The sequence below is a fragment of the Necator americanus genome, chromosome II (genome assembly GCF_031761385.1).
Source record: "Necator americanus strain Aroian chromosome II, whole genome shotgun sequence".
Lineage (NCBI taxonomy): Eukaryota > Metazoa > Nematoda > Chromadorea > Rhabditida > Ancylostomatidae > Necator > Necator americanus.
This window is the reverse complement of record NC_087372.1, coordinates 38,973,096-38,993,270: the sequence shown is the minus strand read 5'-3', so window position 1 is coordinate 38,993,270 and position 20,175 is coordinate 38,973,096.

Here is a 20,175-nt window from a genome sequence, read left to right as displayed (position 1 = left end):
CAATCCGCTTGGGATCCCACGGACTCACTTCAATTCAGGATCGTTTGAGGTTTAGGAAAGTGTTACTAACCATAGAATGATTTGCGAGGGCTAGCCCATGAGTCAGGTCAGTGTTTTTATCCTCCCAGACAGGTCTGGCACAGCTTTATCGACGCCGGAGGGATGAAAGGATTGGTTGGCACTAAGGCGGAATCGAACCTTCGATCTATCCCTCATCAGACAGGCTATCCCCTAAGTACATAAAAATTAACATCACATGTGGCCGAACATGCTGATCATCCCGTATTTCCCTCAGAAAAATAGAACGGAATCGTTCCTCATTTCTCTCTTTTCCGAATATCTTGAAAGAAAAGTATTGCACGAGGTATTAGCGCATGTAGATAGTTTTTATTCAAATAGTTAACTCTAAAAAGGTTGTTATAATGAGTAAGTAAGTACTATTATAGTAAAAGCAGTTAACGTAATATTAATATAATATTGTACCGTTGTAATATCGTTACAATAAAATAAAAAACAATAAATAAAAAATATAAAAATAATAAAAATAAAAAAATAAATTCGCTGTAAGAATTGTAATATCGTTGTGAATCGTTTTCTGAAAAAAAAAACATTTTACCCTTATTTTATGTCCGTTTATTAAATTAAGAACTGCCTCTTTTCTGGATTTCTTCGCGTCGTTTACAAATACAGGGTTACGCTGCACCACTCAGCGAAGCATTCTTCATACCATCAATTTTTGCGTTGACCTTTACTGAGGTGGTCCCAACATTTTTTTTTGTAACAAGAACTGGGTCCTGCAAAGAATTCGTAATGATGCTAATTCACAAAGCCTTCAATGATGTAGTATTCATTCAGGAATCCGCAGCCAGTTATCCGAAAACACCATTTTTAGCGACGATTTCTAAATCGATAATTTTTTTGATGCTGCTGAAATTTTTTTGTAGATTTTTCAAAATATTTTTTAAAGGTTTAGCCTCTTATCTTCATATTTTTCCTCTTCGATAACTCTTTTTAAACGAAACTTTTAAATGGAAAAATAAGCTGACATCAATACTTCTGTAAAATATCTTCACATTTTAAAATTATTCTTCTACTCAGACATGAATTCCCTTGTTTAGGTTTTTCCATAGAATTTCCTATCACCATATCTTCCCCTTATTGGAAAGCATAAGATGGCTAGGGATCACATAAACAAATGTTGTTTTTTCCCCCGGCATGTTCCGAAATTAACCACTGAGTCAGTGTTGATTAGCCTAGCGCCTGTGCTAATTACGTTAGATCATAATCAAGTCATGGGAACTGCTGAAGAAGAGACGCAGGCGGATCGTGTCGTCCAGAATTTGATGCCGGAGAAATTCAAATGAGAATTCGACTCTCACATCAACCAATTCCCTTTTTGTTTCATGATTACTTTAATTTGTTTTTACTATTGTTTATTTTTTATTTTTTATTATTATTCCATTATTCGGCTAAATCAAGTTATTTTTTTAAACAAACTGATCCATGAAGTGATTGATGTTTTAGGTCAGCCCTTTCGGAAGCATCGCGTTCCTCTTCAATTCAGAATCTTCTGGAACTTCCTGAGCACGGAAATAGCCGAAAAAGTGATTTGTGTGGGCCGCCAGCAAGTCTATCAAGTGAGTGGATTTGTCCTCTCGTAGAAAATTCCGATTCATCCTCCCAGAAGGAATAAACCCTTGGTTTTACAGGGTCGGCTTCCACCCACGAGGAAACGCTGTAGAACATTTCACCACTGCCCTACACCCCTTTTTCTTGAACCGTAAATCATTTCAGTGAATGTTTAAAAGTTAAAAAAATATCCAGAAAAAAATTTCGATTTACAAACGAAGAACACGGGAATAACTTCGATTGAATTTAACCGGCTACTGTTTCGCTGAGAAAGTTTTCCAAACGCTTTTTTTAGGATTCAGTCCTAGAAGGTTCAGTCTTCCCATCGAAAGATTTTTCAATCAACAATTGTGTAAATGTAGATTGAAAAATGTTTAACAGTTAAATTTTTAAAATCTTTTTAATTTTTCAAGACTTCACATCCTAGTCTTTTCATAGTTAGCCAATCTCAGAATAAATTAATTTTTAGAACGAAGCAACCAAAAAACAAAAAACAACTCACATCTGCTTACAATAGAATTGCGGTGAAAACATAGAGGAAAGTTTCTGCCTGATATTAATAATTATAAAAAATTTTTCTTAACTAATAATTCCAGTAACTAGTAATTCTTTACTGTTTATTGCTATAAAAATTCAATCTAGATTCAGGAAATCCACGTCAGGCGCTTTCAATCAGCATCCATCATCATTACGAGTCAAAACGCATGCTATTCTTTCTTATAACTCAAAAATAGTAAGAGAACAATTTTTTTTTCCTTGTTTTCAAAGCTGCAGAATATATTCGTAAGGTCCATGGAGCTACAGTATCATTGTCTTAACAACGTACTCAACAGCTGAGTTGCTACGCAACCTATCGTCAATTATTTTCTTATATTTGTTAAAACATCCACGAATTCCATTATATTCACTGTGATATTTGAAAAATATTTAAAAAAAAATCTGTAGCTTATGTCAATTTTATGTGTGTAGTGATCGCAAATCGTTATTGATCGGAAATCCCCATATTTTCTCTTTTTTTTGACGTTTCTCATGTTCTTTTTCCATGTTCTTTTGTTCCTCCGTCAAATATTATGATTTTTGCAAAACACACTGAAAATTTTCATTGCCGACGAAGCACGTGATAGAAAAATGCGAGAAAATCGTTAAGAAAAGTTATGTTAGAAGTAGATCAAAATTTATTTTCAATATGGATATATCAAATTTCCAGAATTTCAGATTTACTGCTTATTTCTGTGCTAAAAGCTTTATTTCATCCATATATCCGATTGATTTGGATAAAATCGATAAGAAAAAATAAGAAGTGAAATCAAACAATTAAAGAAATCAGTTTGTCTCATGAGAAAAATGGTGGATGCAGTCAATCCGACTTGTTGGATCTACTGAATATGAACTAATTACGAGAAAAGAAGAAGCGGTTCATTCAAGGATTATTATTTTAATATTGTTATTTTTTAGATTTTATCCTAGGACATAGGAAATTTTTCCCAGATTTTTTCGCGAATTATAAACGCTTTTGATTTTTTTTATGGGTCAAAGTCAGCAGAAAAAGCAATATCCACTGGTTTATTTCAACGCAACATCAACGCGATCAAATAGCTATTTAGTGCGTGTTTTCCCGGCAATCTCAGCCTTTTAGTGCTTTCAGGATAATGAGGCGAAACGTTGGAGAAATCGAATTCGTCCTCTAATCTAACACCGCTCGGACCCGTTCGCTTTTTGCACTCATTTAGACGATATCTCATTTCTCCGCGCCCCCACCCCCTCATTCATTCCAAGCTCCCCTATTTCGTTTTCCAGTTAATAGAAACTTTCCCTCCGGATCATGTTATCCGCTTATTTTACGGATAGCTATGGACAACTAACGCTTCCCGGAAGTGTTTTTTGAATTCATTAGGACGACTTTAGCGCCTAAACGACAGCCGAAAAGAATAGAATTCGAAACCAACGAGGCAGTTTGAAATGCAGCACGTATGAATTTATTCATGATTCCTGAATATTTACCCGGATCCCGTTGTCAACCGCTCCTATGTGCCATCCTTGAAATCCTACGACAAGAGGAAAAAATTAGAATTTCGGATGGTTATTTCGTTCACACAAGATCTTTTTTTTTTGTTCGTAAGATTCTCTAAATCAGACAAGGTATGTTCCGTTTTCTATCTTTCTTTTCTGGTGCACCATTGGTGTATGTGAATAAATAAATAAATAAACCTTTTATCACAGTCCTCGGGCTCCGAGATCAATCCCTCCTTTCCTCAATGAGTTTTTCTAATGAAATTTCTTCAGCTCTTTACGATTTTGACCTCACATTCCCTAACAAAATAACAAAAACTTCACCTTTTTGGATAAAACTGTCCGGGAAAAAATTTAATGTTGGATGTGTCGCTAAATAAATAATAATATAATATGGTTTTTTTTTTTTTTTTTTTTTTTTTTTTTTTAAATTTTTTTTTAAAATTAAAAGGGTTGGTTTGGGGGGGGTTTTAAACCTCCGTTCGTTTTTTCAGGGGGGGGACCTCTTGTGAAGCCACACCACCCAATAATATAATACTACAAAAATATTGCAAATGATGTTACCAGCAAAGTTCACCTGCTAGAATATTTTAACGAATTTATTTTTTCACGAATTTAAAAGGTAAGTTATTTTGTGATCAAACTAATTGTTAAATTAATTAAGTTTAAATGTAGAGTAATTGATTAACAAATTAGCTTGTGTTCAAATTAAGCAATCATCTAATTTTTCTTTTTTTTTTAACCTCTGAAATCGACTTCCTTAAATTTTGTACTGAACGTGAACTGAAATTATGAAAAATATCGTGAAGAACTTTTTTAGGTCTATAATCGTAGAGGATCGTAGATTAGCCTCAAAAAAATAAAAAAAGGAACTTAATATGACTGTATATCTAAATAATATCCATTAAATAAAAATTATAGTGAAGTTAAATTCACGGAAATAAGATTTTTTTCAGGATTTTCTACAGTCATATTTGCTAGCTTCGGAAGAAAGCTTTGAAATTCCAATTCCTTCGGAGAACATGCAGTTTTTTTTTTATATTATATTGATTATTACGCTCTTGATTGTGGAAAAGGAAGTTGAAATATTTCAGGATTTTTTCAGGAGCTCGACGGCTTAAAGGCAATAAGCAAAGAAAGAATAATATGCCTTTAAAAACAAAAATTAAAAATTAAAAAATTAAAAAATTAAAAATAAAAAGTGAAAATATAGGAATATAAAATAAAAATAAAACAAAAAAAACTTTCTAGAAAAATAACTAGCTGATTTATAGGGACCTTTAACTGATCCTCAGTGTTGTTTAATCCCACAACTTCTACACGGGGTTACTCGGTTAAGAAATCCATTATGTCATATAATAGGTGTTTGAGCTATTAAAACTGGGTCGATGTGGTCCTTAAGTCTCGAGGGCGGGGCGAGGTCACGATGTCGTCTAAGTGTTACTATTTTTATGACACCGAAATGTTTTGTGCACTTATGACCCTCATTTTCTGAATAAACCGTTTCCTCTTTTTCTACATTTTTCTCCTCAACCTCAATTTTCAAAATTAGTTTACTTAAATAGTTTCTCAATATTTTCTGAGAGCACAGAAAATTTGTCAACCGATTGTGCGACGGTTACGGAACCTATCAAGAAAGATTGGTTTTCCAGAATAGCGCCTGGATAAATTGCATTTTCGTTCATTTAGCAATATGAACTAACGAGAATTTCCCTATTATCTTTTTCAAGGAAACATTTTTGTCTCAAAAACCGCCTTGAACCTAATTCTTCGAAGGGTGCTCGTATTTTTATGTCTTTTTTTATTTTGTAACGATACCCTATTATTACTATTATTATTATTATTATTATTATTATTATTATTATCATTATTATTATTAAATCCTATCAAATCCATGAATCCTTCTCCTACATCCTTTCGAGGTCTGGAAAATTTTTCAAATAATTAGCAAGAAAAAAAGAAGAGGATTTGGAATTTTTCCGTAAAAAAAGGCAAGCACCTACAGGTTCACTCATGATCCCCTCGTTACTGTACATAGTTCGGAAATTCACGCAAAATAACCGAGAAAATCGCAGATTTCTGGATAATTGGTACCGGTCGTCATTAGCGAACGTTTAGATGGTACGGTACGAACGTAAGTACGTAGTGCGTAGTGGTGATGGGTGATCTCTTTTGTATATTGAAAAAAAGAATAAATCTATTAATATCCACCACCATCACATGTCGCTGAAAACCTCAGACATCTCCTCTCCGCTCTCACACTCTCCATACAAATTAATAGAATCCCGAAAAACACCGGTGTTGTGTGGTGAAATGTGCCAGTTCCATTTCACCATTGGTTTTCGATCCACAATCGCATCTCATTCATATTCCCCTTTCTTGAAATAAGAAAAAAAACGTTCCTCAGCGTCATCGCTCCTCTATCCGTTATCCTGTGAATTGATATATTATTTTCGTTGCTGTAACACTCGAAAACTTCTATTTTAAAGTGATATTTTTGATGAGACGACCATTTGTCAAAGATTTTCTTGAAATTATCATCTAAGAAGTTCTAATAGTGCAATTAAATATATTATAAGAAGTAAAAAGTTCTGAAAAAGTAAAAAAAAAAATTTCGCTAGATGTCCATAGTGAGCCATATTCAACAACGTAAACATCAACATCATGAGATTTTCAAATTTCCATCAAAATGGACAAAATTTATCCAGAAAAAACGACGCATATTTGATTTAAAAAAAAGGTCAGTCCTGACTAATTCTAATTTCTAATTTCTAGTTTCTTTTTTTCTAATTTTCCTGTCGAAATAAAGCGAAAAAACAATAAGAACTTTTTACTTCACCTGATATTTTAGCTGCTTTACTTTGTTGCTGTTTTTTTTCCCTCAAATAAATGCCACACACATTCTGAAATGAAAAAAGCACTAACGGTCGTTTTTTTATCTTTTTCTTAAATATATTTTAAAGAATGGAGTTTTTTTTAACAAATTAAAGTTAAATCACCACTTGCGGACCCAAATTCCTAATCCCGGAATAGTAAAATATGTATTTGATTGCTTTAAACACTACGATGCTCAGTCGAAATTTTAGGAAAAATTACTTGAATTCCGAGAAATTTAGTGATTTTTCTAAGGAGTAGAGTCATGAGTGAATGCCATTTTTTTCAGGGCAAACCAACGTTTAAGATTCGAATGATTTTTTCAATGAACGGATACGTCAAATTTTCTCATCTACATAGTTTACTAGGGAAGAACTTAAGAAAGATTGCTAGGGACCCTATTGCTGTATCGCTACAATTGATGGATTGCTTCATCCTAACCTAGATCCATACAGCATAGAAATTCGTTAATGCCTCAGGAGGGAAGGAAACGAATAAACCTCATTTTGACCTAAAATAATCATTCTTTCTTGAATATTCATTAAATTTCTAATGACAGTAAGGTAATTTACTTTAATTCCTTTCTTTTCATCTATAGTTTCTGAACTAATTTCTCGGTAGTTTAGATCCCTAAACGAGTCGAAATTAGCTCAGGAAGCGATTCAACGAGCAACACCTTTCAAATAAATTGCATTTTGTCTCGTTTTTCCGTCCCGGCTTCGGCTTAGTCTCCGCCGCCACAGCAAAACATTACGGTGACTGATCGACTGGCCGTTCGTTTAAGAGCACTTTGAACCTTTGAACCATGATATTAAGAGGATTATCGTCTAATCGCCTTCTTCTCATCTTTTTCGGATTGATTGCGATAACAAATTTGTGGAAGTCGCAAAGTTTTTAACCTCACGATCGAAAATATAAGCACAAATTTTAGTGGATACTTATACAGGATGAGTTCCATGTAGTTCCATTTGTATACAGGAAGGATTTCCAGTAATTCTTCCAATCGAATCTTCTTTTGTAGACCTAGTTTTCTCATTTAAAGACATTATCCCACAAATGTGGGGTGGTACGGGTTTCAGGTCGGTTGCCTTTAGGGGGACGTAGATGATGTGCACTAGGGTGAGATGGTACGGATTTCAAGTGGAGTTTTTTTTTTATACAGGATAATAGATTACGGAGAGGGGGTGATTCCGTCCATTTCTTCCTAATTGCTGTAAAAAACGGCCTGGAAGATGCGGTGCATGCACAAGGCTGGCGTGCTCCAATCGAACTCGTTGTAGAAAATAGCGCGCCGGAACGCTCGAAGCCACATCTTCCGGGCAGTTTTTTTTTACGGGAATTGGGAAGAAATGAACGAAATCACCCTTCTCTCCATAATCTACGATCCCGTATACGAATACTCCACCTGAAATCTGTACCACCTCAGATCCGAGGGGCGATGCCTTTAAGTTTCGTTAAAAAAAAAACTACGAAAACATTTACTGAGAAAATAAGAAGGGAAATCTCATCGTTCTTCTGGAAATTAAACGTACATTTCACATTCCACGTTTCTTCTTCAAGGATTTGCTGGAACTTTCTTGCCTGCTTCCTTCCTGAATCGCTTCAGGGGATAATTACTGATGTTTTGTGATTTAATTAGCTTCCTTTGAATATTTTCTAAGCTCTTCTTTTTTACGATAAACAAGTTTACATACATACACGCTACATACCATGGCTTTAATGTCTTTATATTATTCTAGGATCATGTATGTTTTTTTCACACGCATTTACTCTCCGTTAAGGGATCAAGTAACGTCTAAGAATAACAGGGATAACAGGAATAGCAGCAGTAATAACTAGATTGAATCCTCGCAGAGCTTATTGTCAAATTCTTTTCTTCCCTTAAACCATTTTCTCCGGCTTTCAGAAGTGATGTGGATATTTTCGCTCCACAGAAAAAAACTACTTAGCAGTCAAGCAGTAGTACCGTGTTGCAATATAATCGTAGAGTTCTACGAGATTTTAAAAGACTTAGTTGTTTAAAATGGTTATTCATGGGAAAAAAAATTCCATGTCCGATAGAAAGCTGGAAATCTGGAATCACATAATTCCTAACCTCTATATATAAGAAAATTCCTAAGAGATTACAACCACTTTTTCGTCTTACAGCCACTTTTTCGTCTCCACTAATTTCTGGATTTTCATGGATTAAGTCGTGAAATTTTCCTGTGGGCAAACAACAAAAAATGCTTCATGCACTAACGTCAAATGTTGTTCAAACAACAATGAAATCTAATGATTTCCAATAAATTACCAGAATTAAAAAGCAGAAAAAGATATTCGCAGCTAAATGATAAGACGAAAAACGCCCAACATCGGAGTGCCTGCTCAAAAATCATTCGGTTTCTGGAAAAACCGTTCACGTTATCGGTTCCCGTCTATTTGTCGACGCCATTCAAATTTTTTCTTTGTATTCTTTTGGGTCTATTTTTGTAAAACTCTGAAGGAAATCATATAGGAAAAGAGTTTCCATTTTTCCGCCCTCTTTGATTTAGCTAATAATCGGTATTTCTTATGCACTTATGTACATCCAGATTCATTCCCATAAATATCCTAAACCCAAGTTCTCGCTGTCCCGCAGATTTCCCTCAATCAGGTCTTCTTCTTTCTCTTCTTTATACAATTTTTTTTTCTATCCAATGTACCTACTGTATATAAGCAAGTCATTTACCAGATGTTCCTCTCCAGAATTTCTATTTTGTTTTGAATTTAATCAAATTTATCACTGACTACCTAATGATTTTGAAAGGAATATTACACATTTTCGTAGTTTTTCTTGCGATAGGTGTATTCTACTTCGAAGTATTCGAGATACAACATGGATTTAACGGATTTGGAGAGGATGTGGTTCCTCTAATTTATTTACGTTTTAAGACCGATGTGTCCACAAAAATTGAGCTCACTCACGAAATCCATAAGCGCTTAGGTGTCCGCGAAACTCTTCGCTACAAAAAAGGATAGAGGATAAAGTTTCTGGCGTTAGTCAATCCCCTTGGGACCCACCACCACGTCTACTTCAATTCACAATTGTTTGAGGTTTACGAACGTGTAACTGGCCCACACAATGACGTGCGGAGGCCACACCGATGTGTCAAGTCAGTGTTTTTATCTTCTCAGACAAGTCTGGTACCAATTTATCGACCACGGAGGGATGAAAGGCTTGGTGAGCACTAGGGCGGATTCGAACCTCCGATCGATCGTGCAGGTAGCGGAACCTCTAACCACTACACTACACCCGTCCCACGAATATGACAATAATATGGAAATATGTATTTTTCCACTTTTGTACTACAAATATTTATTAGCTCAGTTATGATTAGCTGCTATTCTTCGAATATGGAAGAGAATTGAACTTAAAAACAAAGAATTCTTCTGTGCTACGATCCTGTACGGGTCCAGGATCGTACTGAAATAATACGGAAAAAGGTGTTAAAATAAAATATATTAAATGATATATTAAAAATATTGATGTTGAAGATAAGAGAAGCAATAAAAGCTACACAAACAGCAGCGTACGCACCCACTGAACACAAGGATCAACGATCACTCCGGCTGCCGCCCTATCCCGAGCCTTTCCCAGGTTTTCCAGAAGATCCATTGACACTGATCGATCAGAATACTTCGGAAACTGAGATTTTTTTCCCGAATCTCATCTCTTTCCCGTAGAACTGACCACAGCAACATCGGGACCAGGGGGAAAGTGATGTGGTGGAATCCAGAAAAGCGTTATCACCGCTTCCACTGCAATCATCCCTCTGCCTTATCGTTCCCATTTCAATAACGGCCATAACGGTCGTGGACGTGTAATGTCGCGTGACAAAAATCAGTCCCTATGGATCACGTAGTCGTTCATTTTATCGCCTTCGTTTTCTTTTTTTTTTCCATTTGCTCGATTTTCTTTTTCCTGTACTTTTGCGTACACTCTTTTATCGCTACCGTCTCCTTGTCACCTGGGGTTTTTTTTCTTCCCTAAAACGAATTCTATGGTCGTTTATGGTGGTTAGGGCACGTGATAGACAAGGAAGTGACTGACATCGTTGCGCCGTTTATTTATTTATTACTCACCGAAACTTCTGGATTCATTCCTGAGGCTTTGTTTCACTTTTCTGGATCAAAAATCAGTTATTTCTCTTCTTAGAACTAAGAAATGGTGGAAGGCTGTCGTTCTTCACAGTAGTCACTAGTAATTTTCTCCTTAGAAAAAAAGAAAAAAAGTTGAGCAGAGGTTTTTTTTGTGGGGAAAATCAGGCAGCAAAGGTGGTTATACTGTTAAGCTCAATGTTAAATTCAATGAATAAAAAACCCAATAAATCAATAAAAAGGAATTCAATGAACGATTTTTTTTCTTCAGAATTAAGCCTTTACACCGTCCAGAATTTGCCTTTCTCTGAGTTCGGCCCACATTTTTCTACAGCGTTACAAATTTTCGATTTTGAAGACTTCAAAACTTTTAAGACAAAGATTTTAAGAGAACTCTGGAAAGAGGTGTGAATTCCTTCCAATTTCCTTCTTTTCCTAGACGAAAAATAAGAAAAAGTCCCTGATAATGGAAAAATTTACAAGAATGGCTGAGAAGGTAAAGAATTTTCTGTAAAAACTGTTACGAATTCCATGAAATACGCTATCTGCGCGACTTGGCCGAAACCAATGAGTCCTAGGACCCGGGATGAGGGTAGTATGTGAGTTCCTAAATCATGTCGGTTGGTCTCAATGCTCCTTCCTTAATTAACACCTGGTTCTTAATCTTTAAATTCCCCTTGATATATAAAAAAAATAAAAAGACTCGTCAGAAATGAAAATATTTGCACTTCAATGCAGCTGATTAACTAAAGATTACTGTAACCAACTTTAGGTCACTATAGCATTAGTGATTTAAAAGGAGAATCGCTGAGTACGGTAGTAGCCTTTCGAAAAAAAAAGTTCCACTGTTAAAAGAAGGACTTCATGAAAAAATGCCGGATTTCCACATCAAAAATGCTATTATCTCATAATTTTTGCATCTGCAGCAGCCGATTGGAAAGTGCTTCGAATTTTTGTCGGCATAAATTCTTCCCGAATTCACTTTTTTCCTGAATTTTTCGCTCTGCACTCCGTTACGAGAACGAGTCGTCATTATGGCTGTATAACTGTCTGAATTTTATATGGAAAATTGTGTGGAAAACTTTCTTTGACCTTAAATCCCAGGGAAACAATTTGTGCTGGATTCTTTTTGAGAAATTTCTAACATACTAAAAATATGGATTTCATAGTTCCGCGTTTGAAAAATATGTACTCTTGATCCAGACAAATGGTTTTTAGAGATTTTTCTTCATCCAATTAGTTGCATACTGTATGTATGTATATCCAATCAGTATTCTATTTAAGAAATAAATATAAGAAATCCTGTCGCGTTATTAAATAGTTCATTAAATTCTCTATTATTTATCTAATATTCCAAGTAGAATATGAAAAGATTTATTACATATCTACATCTTAAAACAGACAACAATTTATTGTTTTTTTTTCGAATCAACATCTGAATTTGAGATTTAAATTTGCACCTTCAATCAAATAGCTGTTTATTGTTTTTTTTCGAATCAATATCTGAATCTGAGGACATTTCACAACAAATTTTCAAATGCAAAAGCGAAGGTGAAAGGTCCACGAATTTTTTCATGTTAAAAAATATATATAAAAAGTAAAAATAAGAATATAAAAATAGAAATATAAAAATAATAAATACTAATATAAAATAAAGAGTCCGCTGAAGCTGTCAGCAGATATTTCTCAGATATCTCCAGGAATGATTTAAAATAATTTTCAATGAAAATCTTATAAAGCGTAATATTTAATGATGAGATGTAATATGAGATTTTTAAAAGAGTTTTTAATTTTTGTATCCGAAAAAGGAGTGAAAAAGAAGAAGAAGAAAGGTAATGAGCCTGAAATTCAATTTTTTTTCTGTATACGTCCCTGTCAAAGCTATACAGTTGTATTTACATACGCAAACATATGTGGAGCGGTATTATCCCCATGAGATTTCCGCTTACTCATTTTCTTGTTGATTGTTTTTGACGAAGCGAAATAATAGATTAGTCAGAGGAGAGAGAGAGGAAAAAAACAACAAAACATCTTCTACAAAAATAGAATTAATTCATGCCTTAACAAAAATATTTCAAGGGATCATGACGATTCTAAAAATAATATGCATTTTATAAATTCAGACACTGATAAACGCATGTTTCCTTCATCTTTCCTTTTTCTTTCTTCATCTTTTCTTTTCCTTTCCTCATTTTTTCTCTGTTTTCTTCGTTTTTACTTTCACGCTTTTAAAAATATGAGCATTACACATTTAAATTTTAATCTATGCATTTTCTCAACTAAACTTACCTATCTTATTCTTTGTTTTATTCAGTAAATTTATAGCACATTAAAAATTTTTCAGCACTGGTATTTAATAAAATAAAAATTTCCAGAAATAAACTAAAATAAGGCTGAAACTAAAATAAACTAAACTAAAATTTTTAGCTTACAGAAATCTTGCTTACACAAAGAAAAAAGTCCAAATCCATGGTTTTCTTAGTTCATCGTAACTTTATTTCTCTATTCCTGTATCCAAGTCCATGCCATAGTGAATGTCAAATATTTTCCGGTCTCCGGATATATTTTCTCTGATTTATTTTCTCTATACTTACTATTTATTCATGTCAACATCGTGTTCTTTATTCTACTGACAACATGACTGATTCTTTTGCTGTCAATTCCTTTCTTCTTGTGCTATGTTCCAGAACAACGAAAAATCCAACCTATTTGCTTTGTTTGTTTTGTAAATAACACCACCATCCACACTTTGCTATAACAAATAATCTTATATAGGGATTTTATCCTTGAGAAATCTTAGCCTCATTTGCATGAACGCGTGTTCAGGATGAAACGCTTCGAAGTGGGACGAGAAAATTCTCGTACACCAATAATTTACAATTTGTGGAAAAAACATCACACAGTTCGTATCAACAACAGTATCCTCTGGACTATAAATCTTTTATACTCTAAAAAATTCTTTTTAAAAAATGTTCTCTAAAAAATATGATGCGTTTTCTCGGAACAACAACATTTTGATTGGAATTGTGCGTCTTTTTATGCTCTTGCAGAGGGAAGAAAGTTTTGTAACTATAAAAAAGGAAAGATAATTTCTCCAGAATGGAAATATGATTAACACCGTAAAAGAATGATATCTTATCTTTTATCTTTTTGCCCTACAAGTACAACTAATAATTTTTACGGAATATAAATGCCCTTATCTTACTAAATGGTGAGGTCCATGAGAAAGGCGCAAGTTGCCACATCCTTGAGAAAAATTGAGTCCGATGTGAAAGCGCGTTAAAGTCATCACTCCACGAATCTGAGGTGGTACGGATTTCTGGTGGAGTATTCGTATACGGGATAGTAGACAATAGAGAGAAGAGTGATTCCGTTCATTTCTTCCTAATTCCCGTAAAAAATGGTCTGGAAGATACGGCTTCAGGCGTTTTGGCGCACTATTTTCTACTGGGAGCTCGATTGGAGCGCGCCTGCATTGTGCGGCGCCGCATCTTCCGGGCCGTTTTTTTACGTGAATTCGGAAGAAATGGACGGAATCACCCTCCTCTCCATAATCTACTATTCCTTATAAGAATACTCCACTTGAAATTCGTACCACTTCAGATTCGTGGGGTGATGCTTTTAAAAAATTGAGTCTAATGAAAGTGCATGGTACAGGTGCGACTGTATTGGAGTGCACTCCCAGTTAAAACCTTCAGTTCAATCATTCACATTTTCGTATCCTTATTACTACTTTATATTTACTCTTTTACATTTTATTCTACTTTCATTCATTATTTGCCGAACTTTCATCCACTGCTTGCTTTATAGGGCGAAAAAGAAGAAGAACAATCCTCTCAGTCGTTCGAAGTGCTTCTTTATGCTCTCGGCAACCAATAGAATGCAAAAATCCTCATCTTACTGGGTAATTTCTGCCCAATTTACTTTCTCAAACTTTCGTTTAAAAAAAAGTTTTCTAATTTCAAATAATTTCTTATTTTTCTAATTTTCTAAATTCGGGACATTTAAAGGAAGCAATAGAATTAGGGTCTCACCAAAAAAAAGATATGGTTAAAGGTATAGTTTACGAGTATAAGCGTGACGACTCAATTTTTTTTCTTTCAATTAATTCTTAAGGTCAATTTTTCCTAGGCGTCCCAAAAAACAGCGTGGGTAAAACGACGTTCTTCATCGAATATTCTCCTACGATGCACCTCATAACGCCACCGTGACATTTCCCTTAACAGCCTATCCATTGTTTTTACTTGAGTATGGTGCGAAAATACAGTAATACCATATCGTGATTATCGTCCGCTAGCTAGCAAGCGATGCGACGTGTGCGCAGAGACGGTGTGTTACAAGGTGCCTCGTAGTGGAATTAGTACAGAAAGGTGATTTCTCACGCCTGTTTCCTTAAAGGCGAAGGGAAACAACGCTGTTACGCTCATACTCACAATATATGTACTCGTAATCCTATCTTTTTCTGGAATGATCGTCTATATGGTCTGTTTCGTGGTGCTTTCGGAGAAAAAAGACCTTAAATTACATAGGATGTAATAAAATAGGAAAATGAGAGAATAAGCGTTAATGAAGGTCAAGATAAGTATAAATATATGTAAAAAAAACAAAAGAGCAGACAATTACGCTGCCAAATGACGCACGTGATTTTTTTCTTCCTGATTCGCTTCATTTTTCTTTACGCTCTCTCCGATGACGTATATGAAGTATGGATTCGAAATCCTACCCTCTGGATCTCGAGTTAAATTTCTTTGCTCCAAGGAATGAATTCCCCAATTTCAGCAAATCTATTCCTTCTAGAACTTCTCAAATTGTCACAACACCTCAACTTTCGTGGGAAAATGAGTCACATTAAGGAAATTTGCAGCCGATTGAGCACCTCTCGGCTCTGCTGGTAAAGTTTCCGCCGATACACTTAATTTCGGTCCCAATTTGAAAGCTAGAAATAATCAGTTAGTTTTAAAAAAATAAAAATGATCAGCTGATTTTAAAAACTAAAAATTTCAGCTTGAAAGTCAATTGAGAGCTGGAATTCGCGAATTAAAAAGCTAAAAAAAAATAAATAAATAGGGAGAAAAATAAAAAATAGTAAGAAAAGCAAAATCCTATGTTATTTCCTTTGTTACCACTTTTTTGAATAGGAATTCCTAACTTTCTTAACGTTGTTTCCTTGGAAAAAATTCTTCTTAAAAAAAATTAAAGATGAGATTTACTCACCTGCATGGAAATTTATAAAATTTGCTCCATTGATTTTCTTTTTTAATGTCACTAATATTTTTCTAAACTGTCCTTTAGTGATTTTTCTTTACGCTCTTTCGTCTTTATCATTTAATTTTAATTGAATTTTCGATTTCCTTTTTTTGTATCGTGCGCACTTCAAGTGTATTCAAGTAGATGATTAAAAGTGGGACCCACTTCATTCACCACATCTAAAACTATTGAAATGAAGCTCGTTTCTCCAGGATTCCCTCACGGCCGAATAGATTGAATGTCCGAATGAATTTTTTTGCTCGATGTATTTCGCGCGTCTATGGATCTTCAGCTGTCTCTTGAGGCGATTTCTTTTCGGGACGTCATTGAATCCGTGATGAATGTTTGAATACGTGTGCATTGAATTTTTCCAGAGATTTCCAGCGCTGATTTCTCTCCCAGAATAATAGCCTTCTTCCTCTATCCGTGGATCGGTAATCAGGATAGTCTACGGATACCTTATAGCTCTTTTTTAATTCTGTAGCCTATCCGTAAGACAGCTTGATAGGAAAAATTTGGAAAATCCACTACAATAGCTTGTCTTGTTAGTTATTTTCTTTCTGGATTCGTCTGATTGAATGGATGGAGGAATGAAAATTAGCAAAATTTTGTATTGATTGACAGCGGCGAATGCTCTTTTTCCACTTTTTCCCGTTATTCAGAGAAAAAGAACTCATCTGGTGAGGTGTGAGGTACCTAGGTGTGCTCTAAGAATAAAAACAGAATATGAAATGAATAGGGGAATGTGTTTGAGGAGGTGCTTTTTCCCGGGGAAACAAATCTTCAACTTTATTTTTATTTTAGTTTCAATTTTTTCCCATAATTTTTAGAAAACGAAAGACCTATTGTTTTCAAATACGCCTGGGAATTTTTGCTCACTTTTTATGCCTATAGATAAAAATACATGGGCTTATATTTATCTGCCAGCATTTTATGATTCCTCTTTTTAAAGAAAAAAGTCTTTTGTTCCGTAAAACACCTAAAAATCCTCATTGTCCAGGAGATAACTCAGATTTCTATCCATTTCTGCATTCCGTTATTATTGGAAACATATTCGTCTGGGATAGAAATAATATAGAAACCGCATGATAGTCGTTAAACAGGGCTAAAGTTCGTTTTTCCTGTATATTTATGTAGGTCCTATATCGACATGCATACTGTACTTACGTTCCGGGAAAAAATTCAAAAGCTAAGAGCAAATTTCAGAGAAAAAAAACCGGAATGACTGCGGTGAATGCTATATCGTTACCTACCTTTTCTGGATTTATGTTATCGTTGTACGTTTCTCTTTCGCCATAATGAAAATATATCGGTAAACCCTGAAAATTAATGAAATCCTGCATGAGTATTTCGTATTTATTATATTTTTATTTTATATTTATTATATTATATATTATTTTTATTCACATATTTTGTTATATATATATTTATTATTATTTTTATTATTTTATTTTTATTTTTACGTGTATTTTTATTTACATTATACACTGCTATAAAGTTGTTATTACATTTATTACATCTATTTTTTTCTTCTAAATTGTTCCTCTTCTAATCTTTTTTGTGCTTTCGCTGCATTTCAGATGAATATTCGATCTATTCGAAACAAAAATTAAAAGGATTGTACGAAAATGTCCAGTCAATCAGTTAGCAACAAGCCGATAAAACCAGTCTTTGCCAAGGAAATTTTGTTAAACTCGGAAGAAAATGAGAATCCTGAATTTAGTGACGATCTGGATCATGAAATCTTTGAAATTTTCTTATTTATTCATATATTTATTTATTTATTTACTTTATTTACTTATTTCACTACATAATTCGTCCGTTGAATACTTCTGAGAATCCATCATAACGACATTAACCGTAGCACGAAAACAGAATTTTGTGCAAAATTGTGCAAATTTTTGTTGTGCGTCGTCCTGAAGATTAGATTCTGCAGCAGAACAGCTCATCCTCTATTTTGATTCCTCCTCGAATCCATTTGCTTCTTTTTTTCCCGTATCCATAACCTTTATCCTTGTGTTTGCGTTACGTTTTTTCTATCACACCCATAAGCGCATGGATGATCCTATAATTGCCGTTCTCAGGATCTCGAACTTCTCACGGATATCAACAGCGTTACGTCGTTTCTCTGGGTTTTTTTTTATGTTTACACCATTAGAGAATGAACTGTTCTTATTCGAACGTGAACATCATTACAGTACTGTTCCTTACAGTACCCAAGGGAATTGAGTGAGGTTTCACAAGAGAATCCCACACTTTGTGAAAGGCTCAAAGCTGTATCGGGATTTCAGAAAACAATTGCTTGTTTTTCTTACGTTTAATTTAGTGTTCTATACTACCAGAAAATTGAAATAAATTTTCAAAAAAAAATCCAAAATGAATATAAAATTACGACCATAAGGCGAAATAAGAACGTTTTTAAAAAGTAAAAAAAAGAGAAAAATAGAAGTAAAGGTAAAAAATCCGTAAAAATAGAATACTAAGTAATATAATGCTACCAAAAAAGAATTAACGTAAATTTTCAAGAAAAATCCACGAATATAGAAACATTACTAAAAGGACACAGGACTTGAGCACAATAAGAACGTTTTTTAAAAAGCAGAAAAAAAAGAGAAAAATAGAGGTAAAAGTAAAAAGTACGTAAAAATAGATTACTACGTAATATAAGGCAGTAATAAGGACGTGTTTTAAAAAGTCGCCGATCAGCTGAATAGGAGCACTAGAAATAGTATAAATGTATATGTATATCACATTATTACGGTAAATAACATTTTGATAAAGTTACCGTAACGAATTAAGGGCAAAACTCGTGATAAATGTAATGTCTTGTCTTTCTAGTGTAGAAATAGTCACTGACTTATATTATATACTTATTATATTTATATATAAATGTATAATATATATTTTATTATGCATTGTCTTATTTTTACATCTTGTTTCGTGGTAATATAAATTAGATACTGTAAAAGTAATAGTTAACGATGTTTAGGTAAGAAATGTTTCATCTTTTTGGACTTTTCTGTAAAAATTTATGGACATTAATGAAGCAATAATGTGGAAATATAGAGTGAAATTTCTGGAATTTTTTGATCTGCTAGGATTTGGTTTTCGTTGAGGAGCTACGTAACGTTAATGACTGTTTGCACTACACTTAAGTTACGGTCATACTGTAGATGTGCATGTCAGACAAAATGAAGGAGTCCAGTACAATAGTTCGGGTAATTTTCCTCAGTTCTGTCTTCAACGTTTTTTCTTTTTGGAACTCCTCTCGCACCTCACCAGAATATTTGCTTTTACTTCTTTCTCTTCACTTCGATCATCGCATCGTCGACAGGTGCCATTTCTTTTTCCCCGTCTCAACGTTTGGTCTTTCATTTTTGTTTCTGGATCCGGCTCGTTCGGGGGATTTTCATGGGTTTTTCATTTTCATGGATTAGACTAGGATGTGAGCACGTCTTCAATGCTAGGATTTTCAAAATATGCATTTGCGGCCTTGGCTCCTATCTTCGCTCTCATTCCATTTCATCTCTCACTTTTTCTTATTTATTTCCCCTTTATCTGCTCTCAGCTCAAATAGGAGAAATTCTTTTTTTCCCGGATTTAATACTCTCGCACAAGTCCAAATACACAGAAAATTAATGAGTTCCGCAGATTTAGGTCTGAGATGTGTCCGAGAGAGGGAGGCGAAACGACGTTGCTATCTTCAAACTCTCATTATTCTTCCTTTTTTCCCTCACCCAGAGAGGCCACAAATAAGGGCACATTGCTATTTCCTCAACGGGAACAACGCGGATTTTCGAATGAAATATATTTCTAACTAGCACTTTAGAGCCGAAATTCAAAAAAAAATAGCGATTTTCGTTTGAAATACATTTTTAGCTGAAATTAAAAAAAAACAACGATTTCCGTATGAAATATAATTCTAGCTAGCACTTTAGAGCTGAAATTCAAAAAAAAACAATAGCAATTTTCGCGTGAAATATATTTATAGGTGAAATTCATTTAGAAAAAAAAAAGATTTTCGTATGAAATATATTTCTAGCTAGCACGTTAGAGCTGAAATTCAAAAAATAACTATTTTCGCATAAAATATAGTTCTAGGTGAAATTCAAATTTCCAGCTAACACGTTAGAGCTGAAATTCAAAAAAAAAATACGACTTTCGCATAAAATATATTTCTAGGTGAAATTCAAAAAAAACAACGATTTCCGTATGAAATATAATTCTAGCTAGCACTTTAGAGCTGAAATTCAAAAAAAAAAACAATAGCGATTTTCGCGTGAAATATATTTATAG